General features: G+C 39.7%; 1 protein-coding gene across 3 annotated transcripts in view; it reads right to left on the minus strand.

Annotated features, from left to right (window-relative positions):
- Positions 1-13,154, minus strand: part of spab (space blanket) — a 136,836-nt gene extending 123,682 nt beyond the window's left edge. Inside the window, exon 1 of one of the 3 annotated variants that reach the window (XM_065216603.1) lies at positions 12,550-13,154. The gene's annotated coding sequence lies outside the window, so the exon portion shown is untranslated. The remainder of the gene's footprint in view (positions 1-12,549) is intronic. The other 2 variants (XM_065216604.1, XM_065216605.1) reach the window with 2 other exon arrangements.
- Positions 13,155-18,655: the final 5,501 nt, after the last annotated feature.

Genomic DNA, 18,655 nt, shown 5'->3' on the forward strand with positions numbered 1-18,655 from the left:
TATGCTTTCGTGCATTAGGAAATTGTTGGAGAAAATGATCCTTCGGAGACTCGATCACTGGGTCGAATCAAATAACTTGCTATCAAATACACAATTTGGGTTCCGCAAGAGCAAAGGAACAAACGATTGTCTAGCGCTGCTTTCCACAGATATTCAACTGGCCTTTGCACACAAGGAGCAATTGGCTTCAGTATTCTTGGACATTAAGGGGGCTTTTGATTCAGTTTCCATTGAAATTCTGTCAGACAATCTGCACAGATGTGGACTTTCTGGAATTTTAAATAATTTCTTGTACAATTTGTTGTCAGAAAAGCAAATGAACTTTTCCCTTGGACAACTGACAACTTCCAGAATTAGCTACATGGGCCTGCCCCAAGGCTCATGTCTCAGCCCTCTTCTTTATAACTTTTACGTCAAAGATATCGACAACTGTTTGGCAGAACAATGCACGCTAAGACAACTTGCAGATGACGGTGTGGTTTCCGTAAGAGGTCCACATGCCGTGGACTTGCAAGGACCATTGCAAAATTCCTTAGATAACTTGTCTTCTTGGGCTATGAATCTAGGGATCGAATTCTCGCCGCAGAAAACTAAACTGGTAGTGTTTACTCGAAAGCGGTACCCAGCCCAAATGCATCTTAATCTTTTGGGCAGAAACATTACTCAATCATTGTCTTTCAAGTACCTTGGGGTCTGGTTTGATTCAAAGTGCACTTGGAATGCCCATATTACGTATTTGAAGCAAAAATGTCAGCAGAGGATCAACTTTCTCCGTTCAATTTGCGGCACATGGTGGGGTGCTCATCCGGGAGACCTCATAACGCTTTATAAAACAACTATTCTCTCTGTTCTAGAGTACGGCTCTTTCTGCTTTCTCTCGGCAAGAAAAAGTCACCTAATAAAATTGGAACGAATTCAATATCGTTGTCTGCGTATTGCTCTAGGCTGTATGCACTCAACGCATAACATGAGTCTCGAGGTTCTGGCAGGAGTAACACCCCTCCAGAACCGTTTCTGGGAGCTCTCTCTCAGAATACTAATCAAATGCGGAGTGACGAACACACTTATAATTGCTAATTTTGAAGAAATTCTTGGGCTGAACACACAATCTCGATTTATGAGAATCTACCACCACTACATATCATCAGATATGTGTCTTCTTTGTTATACTCCAGACCGTGTTCACTTCACCAATCGCAGTTCCTCAATTGAATATGATCTGACCATGAAACAAGCAACTCATGGGATTCCCGATCAACTTCGACCTATTATTATCCCACGTATTTTTACTGAAAAGTACCAACAAGTCAATTGCATGAAAAGATATTTTACAGACGGGTCCCGTCTCAATGGCTCCACTGGCTTCGGTGTCTTCAATGAAAACTCTAGCGCCTTCCGCAAACTTCAGGAACCTTGTTCCGTTTTTGTTGCTGAGCTGGCAGCAATCAACTTCGCATTGGGGATGATTTCCAATATGCCCACAGACCATTACTTCATCTTCTCGGATAGTCTCAGTTCGATTGAGGCTATTCGGTCGATGAAACAAGGTAGGCACTCATCTTATTTCCTTTCAAAGGTAAGGGAGCAGATGTGTGTGCTGGTCGAAAGATCATATATTATTACCTTTGTATGGGTCCCCTCACATTGCTCAATCCCAGGCAATGAGAAGGCGGACTCTCTCGCAAAGGTGGGCGCGCAGGAAGGCGAATTGTATGACAGGCAAATTTCACACGATGAATTTTACCATTTAGTGCGTCAGAGTACCTTTTCGAGTTGGCAAACCGATTGGGACACTGGAAATCTTGGACGGTGGTTACATTCAATTATTCCTAATGTTTCTTCGAGAGCGTGGTTTAAAGGCTTGGGCTTAAGTCGTGACTTCATTCGCGTGATGAGTAGACTTATGTCCAACCACTACTCGCTAGATGCTCATCTCAATAGAATAAACCTCGTGGACAGCAACATCTGTCGGTGTGGAAACGGTTACGATGACATCGAACACGCAGTTTGGCAATGTACGGATAATGACGCCGCCAGAGAGCGACTTTTGAATACCCTCGAGGCCCAAGGAAGACAACCCTATGTTCCTATCAGAGACGTGTTGGCAACCCGTGATCTCTGCTATATGCAGTCCGTTTATGTTTTTCTTCAAATGTCTAGTATAAGAATTTAATTCCTTTTGTCTTTTGTCTCTCTTTATTAGTTTTTGTTTGTCTTGTCCCCCCGTCTCGATGAGTCTCATCGTCGCCCACTGGTCACCCACCATAGCCGGTCGAACTCCGGACGAAGCTAGAACAGCACTACCGTTCATACTGGCGACAACGCTCTGATGAGACAACGAAACCCTACCCCAAGCTCCTCCCCTGATCCTATCCTTCGAAAATGTACCCTTCTAACCTCGAGTAAGCCGCGAGTAATCGGCCCAACTCCTACTAGACATAGAATTAAGTGAATTTTGTTACACACAGTGAACAATGAATTATCGGCTCCGTAAAGCTAACGCGATTGAGCCTCCCAAATAAACGAACTAGATAAAAAAAAAAAAAAAAAACTTTTGCTCCTTACATTTGATTGAAAAAAGGTATTAAACAAAGTTGTAGCTGAGAAAATTTGCTACAATCACTGCTATCATTTTTAAAAGCATAGTGATGTGGTGAATTGTTAGATAGATATGAACAAAAACATAAGTTTTCCCATAGTAATTCCCATTCAAACTTGAAATGGTTTGTGCCAAGTCAGTTTGTTACTAAAGTAGTTCAAATTTTGGGAGGCTAAGCAGGACCCCTTTGGAACCGTTTAAGCACTGTGGAGCGAAAATTTCAAATTTTGCATCAGTCTAATCCCTACGTTGTGTGTTGTGATACGGATTGATTAAAGATAAAGAACACTGATTGCTTTGTCATCCTGCCATGGCGGAGGTATACGAGACGCTGTTGTATTGTTCATTTGTATTGTTCATTTGTATTGTTCATTTGTGTTGTTCGTTACAGCGGGTAGGATAATTATACATATAAATGATGTTGCACAAACAATGTTTTTGTGAAGGAAATATTAGTGAACGTAAATTAAACTGTATCATATTTGACTTTTTAGAGCTCATAATTTCAATTCATAGGAAGAATATAAACATAAGTTTATCCAACTGTTCGTTGCAGGACGTTAGTTTTCTCTGAATTGACAATAATTTCGGCACTCTCTGAAATTCAGTGGCAAAATTTTGATAAATGGCTATCCAATTTTAATTTACAAAACTTTAATCTACTGAACGTTGAACGTTCCCAATAGAAACTATGTGAACAGTTTTTTTTGGTGTTAGTGTGACTATTGTCGGCAACCTCTTTTTCTTCGGCTTCCTTTCCATTTGAACTGCGTGTTAACTTGCATTTCTATTATCGGCATCTCGAAATCAGCCGTATTTTGCAGTGCGTATGTTTCATTTCATGAAAAACTAGACAAAATGCCTTTACTCAGTCATACACATCTAATCAGTTTGAAGCTGAAAAACTGAGGAATCGTTTCAAAACATTCAGTGGAGTGTTTCGGTGGTTAAATACAGTGAAATAACCGTTTAAATGTTGGTTGCCAAAAATAGTCAATGCGTGCCCAAAGCCGTCATTTGGCCTAACAAGTTATTCATGAGTACTTGGGATGGTTGAGCTCTGCTATTGCAACTAGGTTCAGTGCTTTGAACTGCCCTACGAATTAATCTCGTTTATGAAATTTGGAAATCAATGCTTTTTTTGATGCTAATGAAAAATCTCAAAATGCTTTTAAAAATGGCCGAGAAGATCCCCAAACTTCCTGTTTCTATAATTGCTTGCAGTTTTACGTAACACGCTCAGGAAAGTTTTTCTTGTCAGATTGTTCAGCTTGAAAGTGACAGCTATTCATTAGGTTACACAAGGAGTTGCAGAACAATCACCAACCGCTTGAACAGCCACATCCGCATAGTTGTGCAATTTCCTGTTGTGCTGTTATATGTACACGAGCTCGACTCAAACTCACTTGCTCATACAAAGTTGCTGGAAGTAATGTTCCTCAAACACACCACTCCGGGTGAAAGTAAACTTTGTACTAGCTCTCCATCAAGCTTCTGAGCAGTTTGAAAGTTGACGCAGTGCAATGCATGGCTCCATTGTTGGCGAGAGGCCTTTAAAAGTGGAAATTTTCCCGTTATGAGCCCAGGACGTTTACGAAAGTTTTTGCAGCACATAGTTGATGGATTTTTCAATAAGCATAAACTTTACACAGGGAGAAAATGGTTTATTGCTTCATCCTTTAATACTACTATCATTTATCACCACCACCAGATGCCTTCTCTGCAATATCAACGACGGCTGATGCAGTGTCAACGACATGTTCGGCCGCTTGACCTCCCTTTTTGAGTTTATTGAATATGTTCCCAATACCCTTTCCCAGCTTTAAGAAATTGAATCCTCTCTGCACCTCGTCCGAAGTAGGTGCGTCTGCTCGTTGGGCTCCACAACCACCGCCACAGCACGGTGTAAAGCACCCACAGCATCCACATCCGCAACCTCCCTGAGGGGCAGCAGTGATGAATGAGAGAACCGTGGATAAGGTGATTACTGCAAGTAGTATGTTCATTGTCGGAAGCGATCGGAGCACTGAATTGCTTAGGAAAGGAATTGTGGGATTTATACATATAGATGTTATTGCTTATTGCAAGCAGATGTTGCAGCTGCTTGATTGCTAGCATAAACTATCGAGATCGTTAAACAATGTTTTGACTTACCATCCATGTTAGCGGCTGTTCATTAACTATGTAGACAGTTTTTGGGATTCTTGCCCCCCTCGCTTTCCCTGCGTAGACAATTGACCATACACAATGTTTAAAATTTGTATTGGCCGTGGATAATATAAATCCCCTCCTACACCCCCCCTAAACTGTTTACGTAGTTATTGAGCAGCCACTAAGTGGATTTAATCACCCTTTGCTGCACTTCTGCATCTTTTTCTTCTTATTCTTCTAGTCTATTCTAGCCTTATCTAAAAATATGGACGTGTTTTACAAATTCTTTCCGTCGGTTTGTTGACTGGCTCACTTCGCGACTTTATAACGACTTGTTAGTAATTTTACCCGTGCTGTCAGCAAAGACCCCTTTTAGCACACTTCCATAGTTTTTGATTGTGAGATTTTTAAGCCTATCCTTTTGGTTATTTTATGTTTTTTACTGTGATTTCATCACAATTTAGATCATTCATGACTTGACCTGGGATGAGATTTGAAATTGTGACCTTCAAATTTTAAGAGTGCACTTTAAGTATAAAGTAATCAAAAATCTATCGTGGAGAGCGATCATTGTAAAAATGTGATCAAAATCCTCATGAAAAATGCAAACTTTTGGAATATTTAATACCATGGACACTTGAATATTTACAAAAACCGCAGAAAAAGAACTATATGTCAAATTTATGAACTTTTTGATTATTCGCTTTTTTATGTAATTTTTACAAAGGAAACAATAACAATTCTTGAAGCCCAAAGATTTCTTCTGAACATCTCTGAAGATATTGAAGAAAAATCGCTGAGCTTCAGCTTACTGAATGTTTTTTTTTTAATCGCTAATTTTTTTTTCTAAAGTTTGCAAATATTTGACAATATTTGATGAAGTTCCATATTTTTATCTGAACTTCTACAAAGCTTGCTAAGTTTTGCAAAATTATCTGAAGCTTCGTGTTCAACTGAATTTCACTGAAGTTCTATGAAGTTTAATGAACTTCTACAAAATTTGCTGGGCTTTTATAAACTTAGCTTAATGTTCTGAATTGCTCAATTTCTAGAATGTTTTCAGAACTTCAACGCAATTCAATGAATGTCTACGAAGTTTTCATAAGTTCTACGATGCTTCTTGAAGGTCAATGAATTGGGATCCTCATGAAAGTTTGGGAAACCCCTTCTTGAAGCTATGGTAATTTTGAATAATTTGAAAACTTCAATAATTATTAATTTTAATGAACTTAAAATAGATCATGATATTCTTTAAAATTCAGGAAACTTTGAAGAAGTTCAAAAAATTTCGCCGAAAATCAACGAGATTCTAAAAATTTCAGAGATATTTGTAGGAGTGCAGTGAAGTTAACTGGAATACTTAGAACTTTGTCAAGAGAATACGCAGCACTTCGAGAAATTTCGGAAAACTTCATAGTGCAGCGAATATTTTGTGCTGCTGGCATTGTCTTAGCTCGATTACATTGAACGCTTTTGAACGGTTTTGGAATCGGTGAACCGGTTCCGGAGATTTGGCCGGAATAAGATCCGGTGAATATGGGCCTTCACTCTGGATTTAACGGAAAACGTATCAAAACCATCATATACCATTCGACTCAGCTCGACGAGATCGGAACATGTCTGTGTGTGTGTGTGTGTGTGTGTGTGTATGTGTGTATGTGTGTGTGTATGTAACGAAATGAATGCGCTCACGTTTCTCTGCAACCGCTCAACCGATTTGGAAAACTCGGCGCCAAATGATAGGTCTTGGGGTCCCATTGAACGCTATTGAACGGTTTTGGAATCGGTGAACCGGTTCCGGAGATATGGCCGGAATAAGATCCGGTGAATATGGGCCTTCACGCTGGATTTAACGGAAAACGTATCAAAACCATCATGCGACACATGACTACAGAATTCAAAAATAAGATCAATGCAAGTCGTGTTAAGTGTTCCAGACCACATTGGACACACTTGGACATGTTCCGGGTACCCCGGGGAAGTTGCTTGAATATGAATTGAATTAAAACCCATTAAATCACATTAAAATACGATGATAAGGTGATTGGTAGCCTCACCAAATAGACTACACCCGGATATATTCCGGGTACCCCCAGGCAGTGGCGTAGCGTCCCTGGATGACACGGGGGTGGGGGGCTTGGTCACTGATAAAGACAATAAAATAAATAAACTTGAATAAGTAAGAAGGGTCTGATCACACCATAGGTGGATAAATTCGGGTTTTTATTTATAGGAATGCTTCCTTCTAAAGTTCTTTCAAGTTCTTTCTTGGCATACACAGTTTTGGTCACGAACTGCTCATTCGCTAATAACTTCGTCAACGGTTTGACGAAACAAAATTATTTTTGAAGCAGTAGATAGAAAAGAATTTAAGCTTGTTGTAGATACGTAAATCACAGTAGACATTAATTCTAGTTATAAACTGTATTTGTTTTTGCGTTGCAAAAATGAAATGCTCGCTGCACATTTCGGAATTTAATTGTAAAAATTCATTGGTGTTGATTCAAATGTTAAGATTTACCTACTCTTTCCATATCTATAGTAAACTATGTTCCCAATCTATCAATTACTTTAAAGAAAAACAAAGTTCAACAACTGAGTGAAAAGTTATTAACAAATGAGCAGTTGGTGTGTACAACTGTGCATGCCATGCTTTCGAGTTACATTACATGGGAATATCTATTATATAAATGCGTTCCAAATTCAATTTAACTGTATATTGACTAAAGATTTAAATTCGCTGAAATAACCCACTCGGCGAAACAACCTTCGGAGAAATGACACAGCTTTGTGCACAGCAATAAAATAATGTTGATATCACATAAAAGTGAATGCACTGCAATCGTGTCAAAAAGATGGTGTACTATTACTTGCAAAAAAGGACAAAATTATCATTAATACAGTGCATGAACTGACATTACGCTGCTTTTATTGCATTTGTTTATTTTTGTGGCGAGATTTTCGACATGATTGAAGTGCATCCCCTTGGATGTAATATTAAAATTTATTTTTTACTGTCTGATTCAATGTGCAATTCACTTTAATTGATAGATAAGTACTATCAACATTTCAAAGTTTCAAACACTAGAAATCAACGCGTAGAACACATTGAACAATGGTGAAATACACTTAAAATAAATGTGTTCGTGTATATGAAAAATCTATTCAACTCTCTAATAAGAAAAATCCCAAAGGCTTGGTAGCCATCATAATGAAGTAATGAAGTTTCTGTCATGAATACCAAAATTAATTAAGTGGAATTAAATGGAAGATAACCTTTTTTGCTGTTTAAGCATTCCGCTAACAACCCAATTTCATTACTTCATTATGATGGCTACCAAGCCTTTGGGATTTTCCTTATTAGAGAGTTGAATAGATTTTTCTCTTGTAGTTTACTTAAATCTTTGGTTTTTATTAGTTAGGTAGGTTCCGATTCAACACATTGTAGTTTCATTTTTATACCTATGATCTTGACTTTTTTTTACCTAGGAGATGAGTACTTAAGGGGGTTAGATTTTCATAAGTTCTTTAGTGGGAATGACACTGATGAAGACTGTACATTGTAGTCGGAATACGTATCTGCCATGGATACCAAAATTAATTAAGTGGAATTAAATGGAAGATAACCTTTTTTGTTGTTTTATAATCTTATTGTGTTCTGCACATTTGTTTCTCAAGATGCCCATACTTATACGCTTTATAGATGTAGCAAACGACGATTGCAGCAATGTCAACTCACTTATTGTTGGTTTCAGTTAATGATGCAAGCCTATGCAAACTATCCACTTGCAAAACTTCGCGGAGAACTCAAGCACGCTCATGTAAACATATTTACAACCACAAGAGTAAACACGTCAAACGCAACGTGGCCATCAAAGCAACACGAAAAGCAATAGTTCTTAGTGGGACTGATATGCGTAGAATTTCCTACTTCAGAGAAAATTTCTCGGCATAACAGTACCACTGAATTGTTTTCGTATAAAAATAGGCTTGACTAATTTCATAGAAGGTAATTTCAGTAGTTTTAACTAAAACAACTTTATTCTGTTCAAATGTGAACAATGTACTAACTTATTTTAACTTATATTTTTTTTTCCAATGAGCAGAAATGATTCGAAACGATATTCGCGATTTTCTCAGATGTTACTTTTAGAACATGGGACAGATATGCGTAGAACGGCAGTTAAGCCCCACGTTGCCGAGAGCATTTCCAGTCGATGGTGGTGTCACGTATGAAGTAACATAAAAACTTTGAATGTAACAACTCAAGGTGGGAGTAGCCGTCAACAATGCTGATGATGGTACAGAACGCAACAACCACCCTACTGCTTTCTCTCTGAGATGAACACGTTGGTCATGACGGACGAGAGGAGCAATAGTTGGGCAAAGAAGAATTGCATTATAACACACCATCGACTGGAAATGCTTTCGGCAATGTGCGGCTTTAGGTAGTGATGAAACGTCGCTAAAACTATTCCACAACCACAGACAGTAATGAGCAAAGGCGGGCGCACACTTTTTGCCTGTAGATTTGAAGACATACCGTATGCGTGATAATGTTTGTACTATCGTACAAATAAGGTTCCCGTTTCACCTGTGCATACAATGCCTTGGCTTTCTTTGCATGCACGTAACCTACGAGTCGAACGATGCAAGAGAATCTTGAACTTCCTTAAGCTGATTCCTATTCACCGACGAGAGCATGTTTACCGTCGATCCCGTATCAAATTCCAGAACCGACCGGTATATTATTTCTCGTCCGGTAAAAGACGTGGCCGACGAGAACAAGAACGAGTATCTGACCAAGCATCCTGCTAGCGTTATGGTGTTTGGATTGGTGGCTTCCGATGGCAAAAAAATGGACCCGGTGTTCATTCCAGAAGGCGACAAGGTCAACATGGAGGTCTTGATCGGGATTTTAAGTAAGTATGTTCTTCCGTGGATCAAAGAACAGTATGGTCCAAAGCCAAATGTTATATTTCAACAAGATGGGGCTCCGTGCCACACCTCGAACCGCACTCAGAAGTGGTTGCAGGAACATCTTCCGTTCTGGGCGAAGAATATGTGTCCGCCATCCAGCCCCGATCTTAATCCGCTGGATTACTCAATAAGGCGCGTCATGAAGGCCAAGGCCTGTTCTAAACGCCACCCGAGTACAGCAAGCCTCAGACAAACATTGACCCGTACCTGGAGAGAAATGGATCCAGACTACATCGTACGGGTTAGGCAAAGGGGGGGCGTTTGACTTTGTACTGCCGCATTAATGGCCCTTCGCTCATTTTCAACTTCTATTCAATTTTCATACTGCCGTACTCTAACGGAACTATCTATCTACCCTCTTCTAAGATCATTCTCTAGCTACTAAATTATCATGATTATGTTAGATAGCATTTCCAACCAAATCTGAAGTCTGCAGACTTTGTAGGTTTAGCTTTATGAACTGTTTATGTAATGTGGTCGTCGATTTTTTTGCACTGCAGCCATAAGATCATCAAGGTTTATACGAAAATATTTGTCCTGAATTAAAGCTTGCCTGTACGCTACAATCCATTGTAAGAACTGAAGTTAAATTTGTTGTAAGATAACATGTTGAGGATGTAAGATATCGACTCTTACATTTGATGTATATGCCATTTGTTTTGCGTGTAGGAAACACTAAAAATAATGAGGGGAAAAGGCCGGCTTGGGCTGTTCGTTTACGTCCTAAGTAACAATGTTTAAATTATCATGGGTTTCTGCTTAATTTAAAAGCATTAGAATGGACTTGAAGACTATAATAATGTTGCTTGGGCTATCATCACCAATATCCTTTAGAGCTTAAATTTTTCCAATCGATACGCTGAAACATGATGTATCTTCATGCAACAAATGAACGCTCATGGATTTCATTTACACTCTGACGATTAAAAGTAAAGATCTAGCTGAATCCATCATTTAACATATAAAATCTCTTGTACGATTTTAACAGTACGAAGTCAGTCAAACTACACATTTTTGTTAATTCGGCTTGTACCAGTTTCTGATAAAAAAAAAATTAGTTATGACTGACACGAAACAATGAATCCTGAATTATTCTAGAGTCTCAAATTTTTAAATAGGTCATCACTCTTTTTATTTCGCATCCGTTAAAAGTTCAATATATTGGTAGCGGCGTCAGATGGCGTGTCCAAGAGCGACAGAACTGTTTTTACAAGCTTACAAAATATCTGGAGATCGACTCAAATTGAGCAACGCATCAAAATCCGGGATTTCAATTCCTACGTGAAATCTGTTCATTTTATTGTTTTTCCTTGATTTGTTTTCTGTCGATCTTTTTTTCCGTGCTGAGCACCAATGCTACCGACGCCAGGAAGGTCATCTTTCACACCTGGACCCTACCTATCGACCCATGAACTCATGAACAGGGGAGATGTTATGACTCGGATTGAACTACAACACCGGCGCCGCTAAGATGAAATCTATTCTGTGATAGGCCAGTTAAACAAGATGTGTATTTGCCGAGAACACTCATCAGCTGCAGGTTTTCATTGACTGTCATCAGAAGCCGATGTCAGGAGATATTCGAGAACGGAAGTGAAGGTGAGTCAGCCACACACTACCCAAGTAACATTTTAGGTTTTATTAGGGTTATAAAGACTTGAAGAGTGCTTGAAAACCACGATAAAACTTACAATGTTACTTGGGTATGAAGGAGCGGAAACGAATTCTGCCATTGAAATCCAGCAGCGCATTTTCCACAGCAGGTGCGCAGGATGCTTGCGTGAATCTTTTGAATATGGGTTAAATGGAGTCATCGACATTTGATTGTTACATGATTTCTTCTTGTTATTCTTCTTCGCATTTCAAGTTGTTTGGTCATCGCATACAAGCTTATTGCGTGTTCGAAATGCACTTCAACAGTTAATAAGTTTATAAATTGAGAACTCTTAATGCCAATACCAAAGCATGATTTAAATATTGTGTGGCAAGCACAATGATGCTTTTTTCCCAGGGAAGTCGAGAAAATTTCCAACCCGAAAAATTTCCTCGACCAGTCTGGGAATCCTCCGGCGTGGTCTTTACTGACTAGTCTATAGGGCCAACTTACTTGCAGTACAGTAGATAAAGTGATGAGCAATTTATAACATGTAATTTTATTAAAAGTTGGTGACCCACTATACTATTATGAATCACTTATACTCCACTATTTCTATGGTTTAAATAAGTCAAACATATCCCAATCCTTAATGAATGCCCCACTTTGAAAGTATTCTTATCCATTCCAGAAGCATCTATACTAATGCTTAGCATGACTAGCGTGGCATGCCTATGTGAAATGCTTTTACTCCTACATATTCGTCTAACTATTTCAACATGACTAATGACCACGAAACTGTCATTTCATTGCTATCTCCTTGTGCCGTTCAAAAACCTAAAAGGTCAATTCGGTGCATTGACGTTGCTTATCACAACCGGCTTCAAACTATAACACCTACGACCATACCGACCAATCAAACGCTAATTCTTAACAATCAAAACCGCAGACTTATTTCAAATTTCATTACGTAATGCATCAACGAACATTATTCCTGCACCCAGCTCATGTATGTTCAATGTTGTGTATCAAACCACACTTAGTCAAAACCAATGCGTGTTATGATGGAAAACACAAATGGGAGATAATTGAGACATTGATATGTTTTTGTTTTTCCGCTGGACGAAACACAGCGTCTCGTCTACCAACCGTGGAATAATATCATTATAGATAGAACTTTATCGTTTCCGTTTTTTCCTGTGTGAACCCAGTTGATTGACGTTACCTTTTTTTTACTGCCGTAAAATTGATACCACAGGAAGCAGCGCCTATGTGCCGAAAAATGTGCTGCGGTGCGGAATCCTGACTCGGGTTCTTTCCGGATCAAAGTTTCACCAACAAGCCCCGCTACAGTTCACTCTAGCAGAATTCCCACTGCAATCAACAAACGTAACTTTTCCACAATTCACGCACCCGTCGTACGGTTGTGAGTAATTTTTTTCTCGCTTTTCTCTCCGCAATCGGAGCTCGTTCTGATGCGTAGTTGGAATTCACTTCCCTTTTCAATGGAATTGCCGAGCTTTGATTTTCCACCAAAATCCACACTTTTATCACTTTTATACACTTCGCGAAACGCAATGGCACCGCAACCGACGACTCACTCACGCTGGAGCAAAGACCTTACTGTTTGGAGGACTTTTTCCAGGAAAAATTTATTTTCTTCTCACCAAGTGCAAGCACTCTGTATAGTCCCGGGTCAGACCGAATTGAAAACTGAACTTTGAGAGCTGATCCGCTGGGTGGTATTTTTCCAGACGTTCTATTCCTCGGTCGAAAGTGTACTGCAGCGTGTGGAGCGGAAACTGTTGAAATACATTCTCTTTGGGCCAGGCAATGTTCGTGGAGAGTCCTCTGCCTCAATGAAAAGCTCGTCCTGTGAAGAGGACGACGACGACGATGACGACGGTGGTGGCGTTCGTGACGACCGCGTGCAGTGAGCTTGCACCACGCTGCTCGCTGCTGGTGGTTTTCGTGGGTGAGTATGGAGCTGACGATACATGGAAGCTTTTCCGATTCCGCTACCAATGCCCAGACCTTGATGGCAAGGGCGCATGCCCGGGGACCCAGTTCTCGGGGAGAAGATTTTCGAGAGGCAGTTGAGTTCCATCCTGTTGTTAAGGCATACATAAGGTATGTACATAGCAAGCTACACATATCTACTGTCACCGACGATGGCGTTGGCATGTGGCGGAGCGTCACAGCCGTGACGAAAGCATCGGTTGCATTTCGCGGTGGAAGTGATGCCAGTGTTGGTATCGGTATTGAACGTACGCTTATATGCGGGGGCCTCCCTTCCCGAGCAAGAACCGATAACATATGAATACAGCGAATTTGTTTTTGATTCAGTTACAGCCTGGATCGGGTATCAAGATTGAATCTGCTTGTTCAATGGCAAACGTCAGTGTGAACGCTTGTTTTTGTAACCTGGCTCGGGTTGAGGTTCGCACTGACAATAAGCTCGGGTTTTGTATAAATCAAATAAATACCAAAATAACAACACGTGATATTTCATCACAATCGTTCGAGTGGTTACAGTGATGGCGTCGGAACAAGAACAGAAGCGCAACACATTGTTTGCACTCACTTCGAAAATCCAGACGCGTCACATTAGGGTGGCGCTTATTTTTCAAAAAATTTTGAGGACACGTTTTCTCACGTGGAAAATAATTATTAGGGCCAAATGAACAACATATCCAAAAATGAGCGTTTGTCGTTAAGGTTTAGAGTTGGTGCCAGAGGCCTAAGTCCAATATATCGAACGAAGCTGTTTTTCGAACAAGTCTAGAAGCTGCCAATACATTTCTTGTCTGGCAGGCGATCTGTGGATGTGGTAAAATGAGTCAGTCCGTCATCACATCTGGCACTTTTAACGGATAAATTTACAAGGATGAATTCCTCCAGAAGCACCCCTAACAGCAGTGATATAAAACGCAAGTAAATTCTTCCAGAAATTAGTTAAGATAACACATTGAAAAATGTGTTAATTGTTAGTGAACAAATGTAATGTTGCATTGAAATACTTTAAATCGTGTTAAATTGAAATGTTCCCTCATTTCACATCCGTTGAACCATTTCAAACAGCGGCGCCGGTGGTGTAGTGGTAAGCGTGGTTACCTCTCACCCCAGCAGGCCTGGGTTCAATCTCAGTCAGCACCGCCGGGATGTTCTGATGTCCCTTCGGAAGGGAAGTAAAGCCGTTGGTCCCCGGTTCATGAGTTGATGGGTCGATAGGTAGGGTCCAGGTGTGGGAGCTGCCTTCCTGGCGTCGGTAGCATTGGTGCTCAGCACGGAAAACAAGATCGACGGAAAACAAATAAAAAAAAAAAAAAAAAAAAACATTCCAAACGGCCATCCCTATGTGGTTTTATCACATCATTGCTAATAATGTATATATCTATAACTTTTCCGGAAGCATGGAGTCAACAAAGTTAAAGCGAAAGAAGGAGCTGCAAAATGGAGCACATGTTATACGACAATGGAGTGATGCTCGTTAAGGAAATACCCGGAGACACTGTCCATTTTCCGCATTGGTGTTACAGTTATATATGACCCAACTAGGAACTCAAGATCATCATACAAAAATAATGAACGTCGAAATATCGTAGAACACATCAACAATAACATGGGAGACTTTCGGGAGACTAGTAGCGACTAGCAGTGATGCATAGAAGGACAACGAGTTCACAAATAAGCACGAAAATTGGACAGAAGGGTGAAAAAATAGTGAAAGTTGGTGAGATCGATTAAATTTTTTAATTTTTATTATGGCTCATATATACAAAACAATGCTGGAATTGGGAGGGACCATGATTGAAGCGATTTGCATGGGGAGAGTGAAATTGTCAACTTCCTGTTGTTAACTTCTCGTGGAAAAAGGGAGGGCTCTTCTCCACACTCATTGGGGTATCCTTATGTCGGATGGCTCGTTTTTTGACCAATTGTATGATCATGTGGCTGGAAGGAGAATCTCTACTATCCCGAGGAGGCGTATAGGTGAATTTACCAATCTTCCACCAAACCCGTCTATGGCCCTTCATACAGTGACATGTTGAGGATAATCAGAGTTTATTAAGCTTGATCAAATCAAACAGGAGGAGCGCCCACTGCTATCGGACTTAGTTTCCGTGGTACAATGAGTGGTAGACAATTATCATACATCATACTTGCCATCACACCCGACCTGTCTTAGATGCTATGAGCCCTGCAAATTTTAGGGTGCAATTTTGTGCGATTAAAGCCCGATTCAAAGTAAATTTGGACGCATTCAAGTGATCATAACTCAAGAATTAAACAACATACACGGTTGATCAAAACGTCAGCGTGTTTATTCAGCTTTCAAACGATATATAACAAGTTATTACATTTCACCGTTTCGAACGAACTGTCGCACTTTACTTGTGATCGATGCCGTCATGATCTGCACAGTCGCTGGTGACACTGTACCGGCGAACTTATTCCACTTTAAACGCATTTGTTGTGCATTTGTCACTTCTTTACCGCATCCTTGAAGTTTTCGCTTGACAATTGCCCAATATTTTTCGATCGGCCTGAACTCAGGGCAATTCGGAGGATTAATCTCTTCGGCGACGAAATTAACATTGATTGCAGCATACCATTCTAGTACCTCCTTACAGTAGTGGCAGCTGGCTAGATCCAGCCAAAACATAACGTTGGTCTTGTGTTGTCAAATGAAGGGTAAAATCCGCTTTTTCAGACACTCTTTAATGTAAACCTTCGACGTCATTGTGTGAGATGTGATGAAAACCTTGGTTTTAAGGCCACAACTGCAGATTACTTGCCAAATCATTAGTTTCCGAACAAATTTATCAGCAAAAACAAATTTATACCTGGAAGGGACCTCCCCAAGACCAGCTTCCAGGTAAAATTTTCGTCCGGGGATTTATTTATAATCCATTTTGACATATGTTTCGTCATCCATTAAAATACAGCCATCAAATTTCGTCAAAACTCTTTCATATAGTAATCGTGCTCGCTTTTTGGCCACTTAATTTTGTTCCAGGAAGCGATTCGGATGTTTACTGTCACAAAAAGACTTATATCCTTTTCTTGAAAGGATGTTACGCACGGTGGAAAAGTTGGAATCGTATTTCTTTGCCAAATCACGTATGAAGACACCTGGGTTGCTTTTCACGTACCTCAACACCTTTCTCCTCAGCTTTTTGTCCCTAGCGCCACTTTTATGATAGATACAATGTGTACTATCCACACTCAGAGTATCCTTGTAACGTTTGATTGCAAGACTCACTGTTGACTTTGGGAATTTTAACACTTTTGCTATTTTTGAGGCAGACCACGAAGGGTTCTCTAGATGTTTGTGCACAATTAATTTTCTTTTCTCTAGTTCCATGAACCGTAATTTCGGGATGCGTCGATCAATCGAGAAAAACTTTTCACCAGTTTCTTCGTCAATGAAACATCAACAAATGCCTGTCAAACGTTTTTTGTTCCAATCACCAGGAGCGCGGTGGTGTATTAAACCGTGCGTCCAGATTTAATTTGAATTGAGCTTTACGTTGATGTTAATTTGCTATGTCAAATTTAATGGTCTTCGTTCAATAACTTTGCAATGAAGTGTCAAAACAGGGTGGTGTCTTCGACAAAGTTTCAAGTTTGTTTGAATACGTAGAAAGCATAAAGAAAACTTCAACTTAACATAGTTAAGTGAAAGAACTAATTTTTGAGACATTAAATAAAAAAAATTAACGAATTTAGAATCAAGAATCTAATGGGATTTATGTTGTAGCTAATGAACTAACGCATCGGAACAAACCTGTTTTTGATTCCTGCACGGTGAAATCATTGATATTATTGATCTTTTCTGATTGATAGAACGAAAATGGACGATTACGACGAAGTAGCACTCTACCCTATCTTTAAAACTAACGAACCTACATTTTGACGCCTTCGAAAGATTTTCATATTTTTGGCTAATTAATAACATTTTCGAGCATACCAAACTGCCGGTAATCGCAAGTCAGTCCCATCTGCATTTTAATCAATTTTGAGTTAGCATCATTATTCAGTTTATCTTTCTATGTTTTTGAGATGTGCATTTGAAAAAAGGTGGTTTGTTCAAGAAAAATGAAAAACAATACCAAATCAAATTGTCCCACAGCGAAAAGTAACCGCAAGTCAGTCCCATTAGAAAAAAAAAAACATATGATAGAAATGTTAGACAACACTTCGCATCATGAGATTTGTCTCAACAGACAGATTTTGTCCACTTCCCCTAGGGTATCTGGAACATGTCCGGATGTGGCCAGTATAGTTCTTACGATACTCAGTTTGACAGTTTCTCATGTGATTTGATGTATCGCTTTATGGATTTTGATTTAAAAAGGATTTACCACTTCCCCGGGGATACCCGGAACATGTTTGGCTGTGGCCAACGTGGTGCTGGTTCCTCATCATGACTCTTATTGATCTTATTTTTGAATTCTCATGTGAATTGATTTATCGCATTGTGGGTATGGCACGTTTCTGAAATGCTATGGTCTGATGAAGACCCGTACTCACCAGAATATGTTCCGGCCATTGCTCTGGAACCAGCGGAACAAATCCAGAAACATTCAACAACGTTCTATGGGACCATGGTATCTTTCTACTGTTCAATACTGTGCTAAACTAATGCAGCATCGTCATGGAATTGTGACTGACTTGCGGTTATTTTTCTCATTGACGTTAAATGTAATCGCAAGTCAGATTTTAACCTTAAAATAAAAATTTCACCATTTTTTCCAATATTTTGTTGGTAAAGATCGATACATTCTATCACATTGTACGTTTATTTTTAAATTTATTCCTCCAAAATAAGTGTCAAATCAGAAAACTTTTAAAATATTTGAACACCGTTTTCTCATTTCCAGTTTTTTGCAGATGAGACTGACTTGCAATTATGGGCAGCAAACCTCCAGAACGAATAAAAAAAGAACATTTTGAATAGCTCTTTAGTAAAAGTTTAGTAAAATTGTTTTTGGCCAAAAAAATGTCGCGTTTTATATAAAAAAGCTTTTTCGATGCCACAAAGTCACTCAAATGACACGTTTTGAAGTTATTATTTTTGTTCCTCTAGCTTGCATTCCTGAAAGACTGTGTAAATACTCTGCTCATTAAGCATGAGCGATCCCTCCAGATCACGCTCTACTTGGTTCGCCCATCGTGCTCTCTGCGCTCAACGCCTTCTTGTGCCAACCGGATCAGTAGCGAACAACAACTTTGCAGGGTTGTTGTCCGGCATTCTTGCAACATGCTCTGCCCACCGCATCCTTCCGGCTTTGGCCACTTTCTGGATGCTGGGTTCACCGTAGAGT

The sequence above is a fragment of the Ochlerotatus camptorhynchus genome, unplaced genomic scaffold (genome assembly GCF_037179485.1).
Source record: "Ochlerotatus camptorhynchus isolate MF236.1 unplaced genomic scaffold, CSIRO-AGI_Acam_v1.1 ptg000064l, whole genome shotgun sequence".
Classification (NCBI taxonomy): Eukaryota; Metazoa; Arthropoda; class Insecta; order Diptera; family Culicidae; genus Ochlerotatus; species Ochlerotatus camptorhynchus.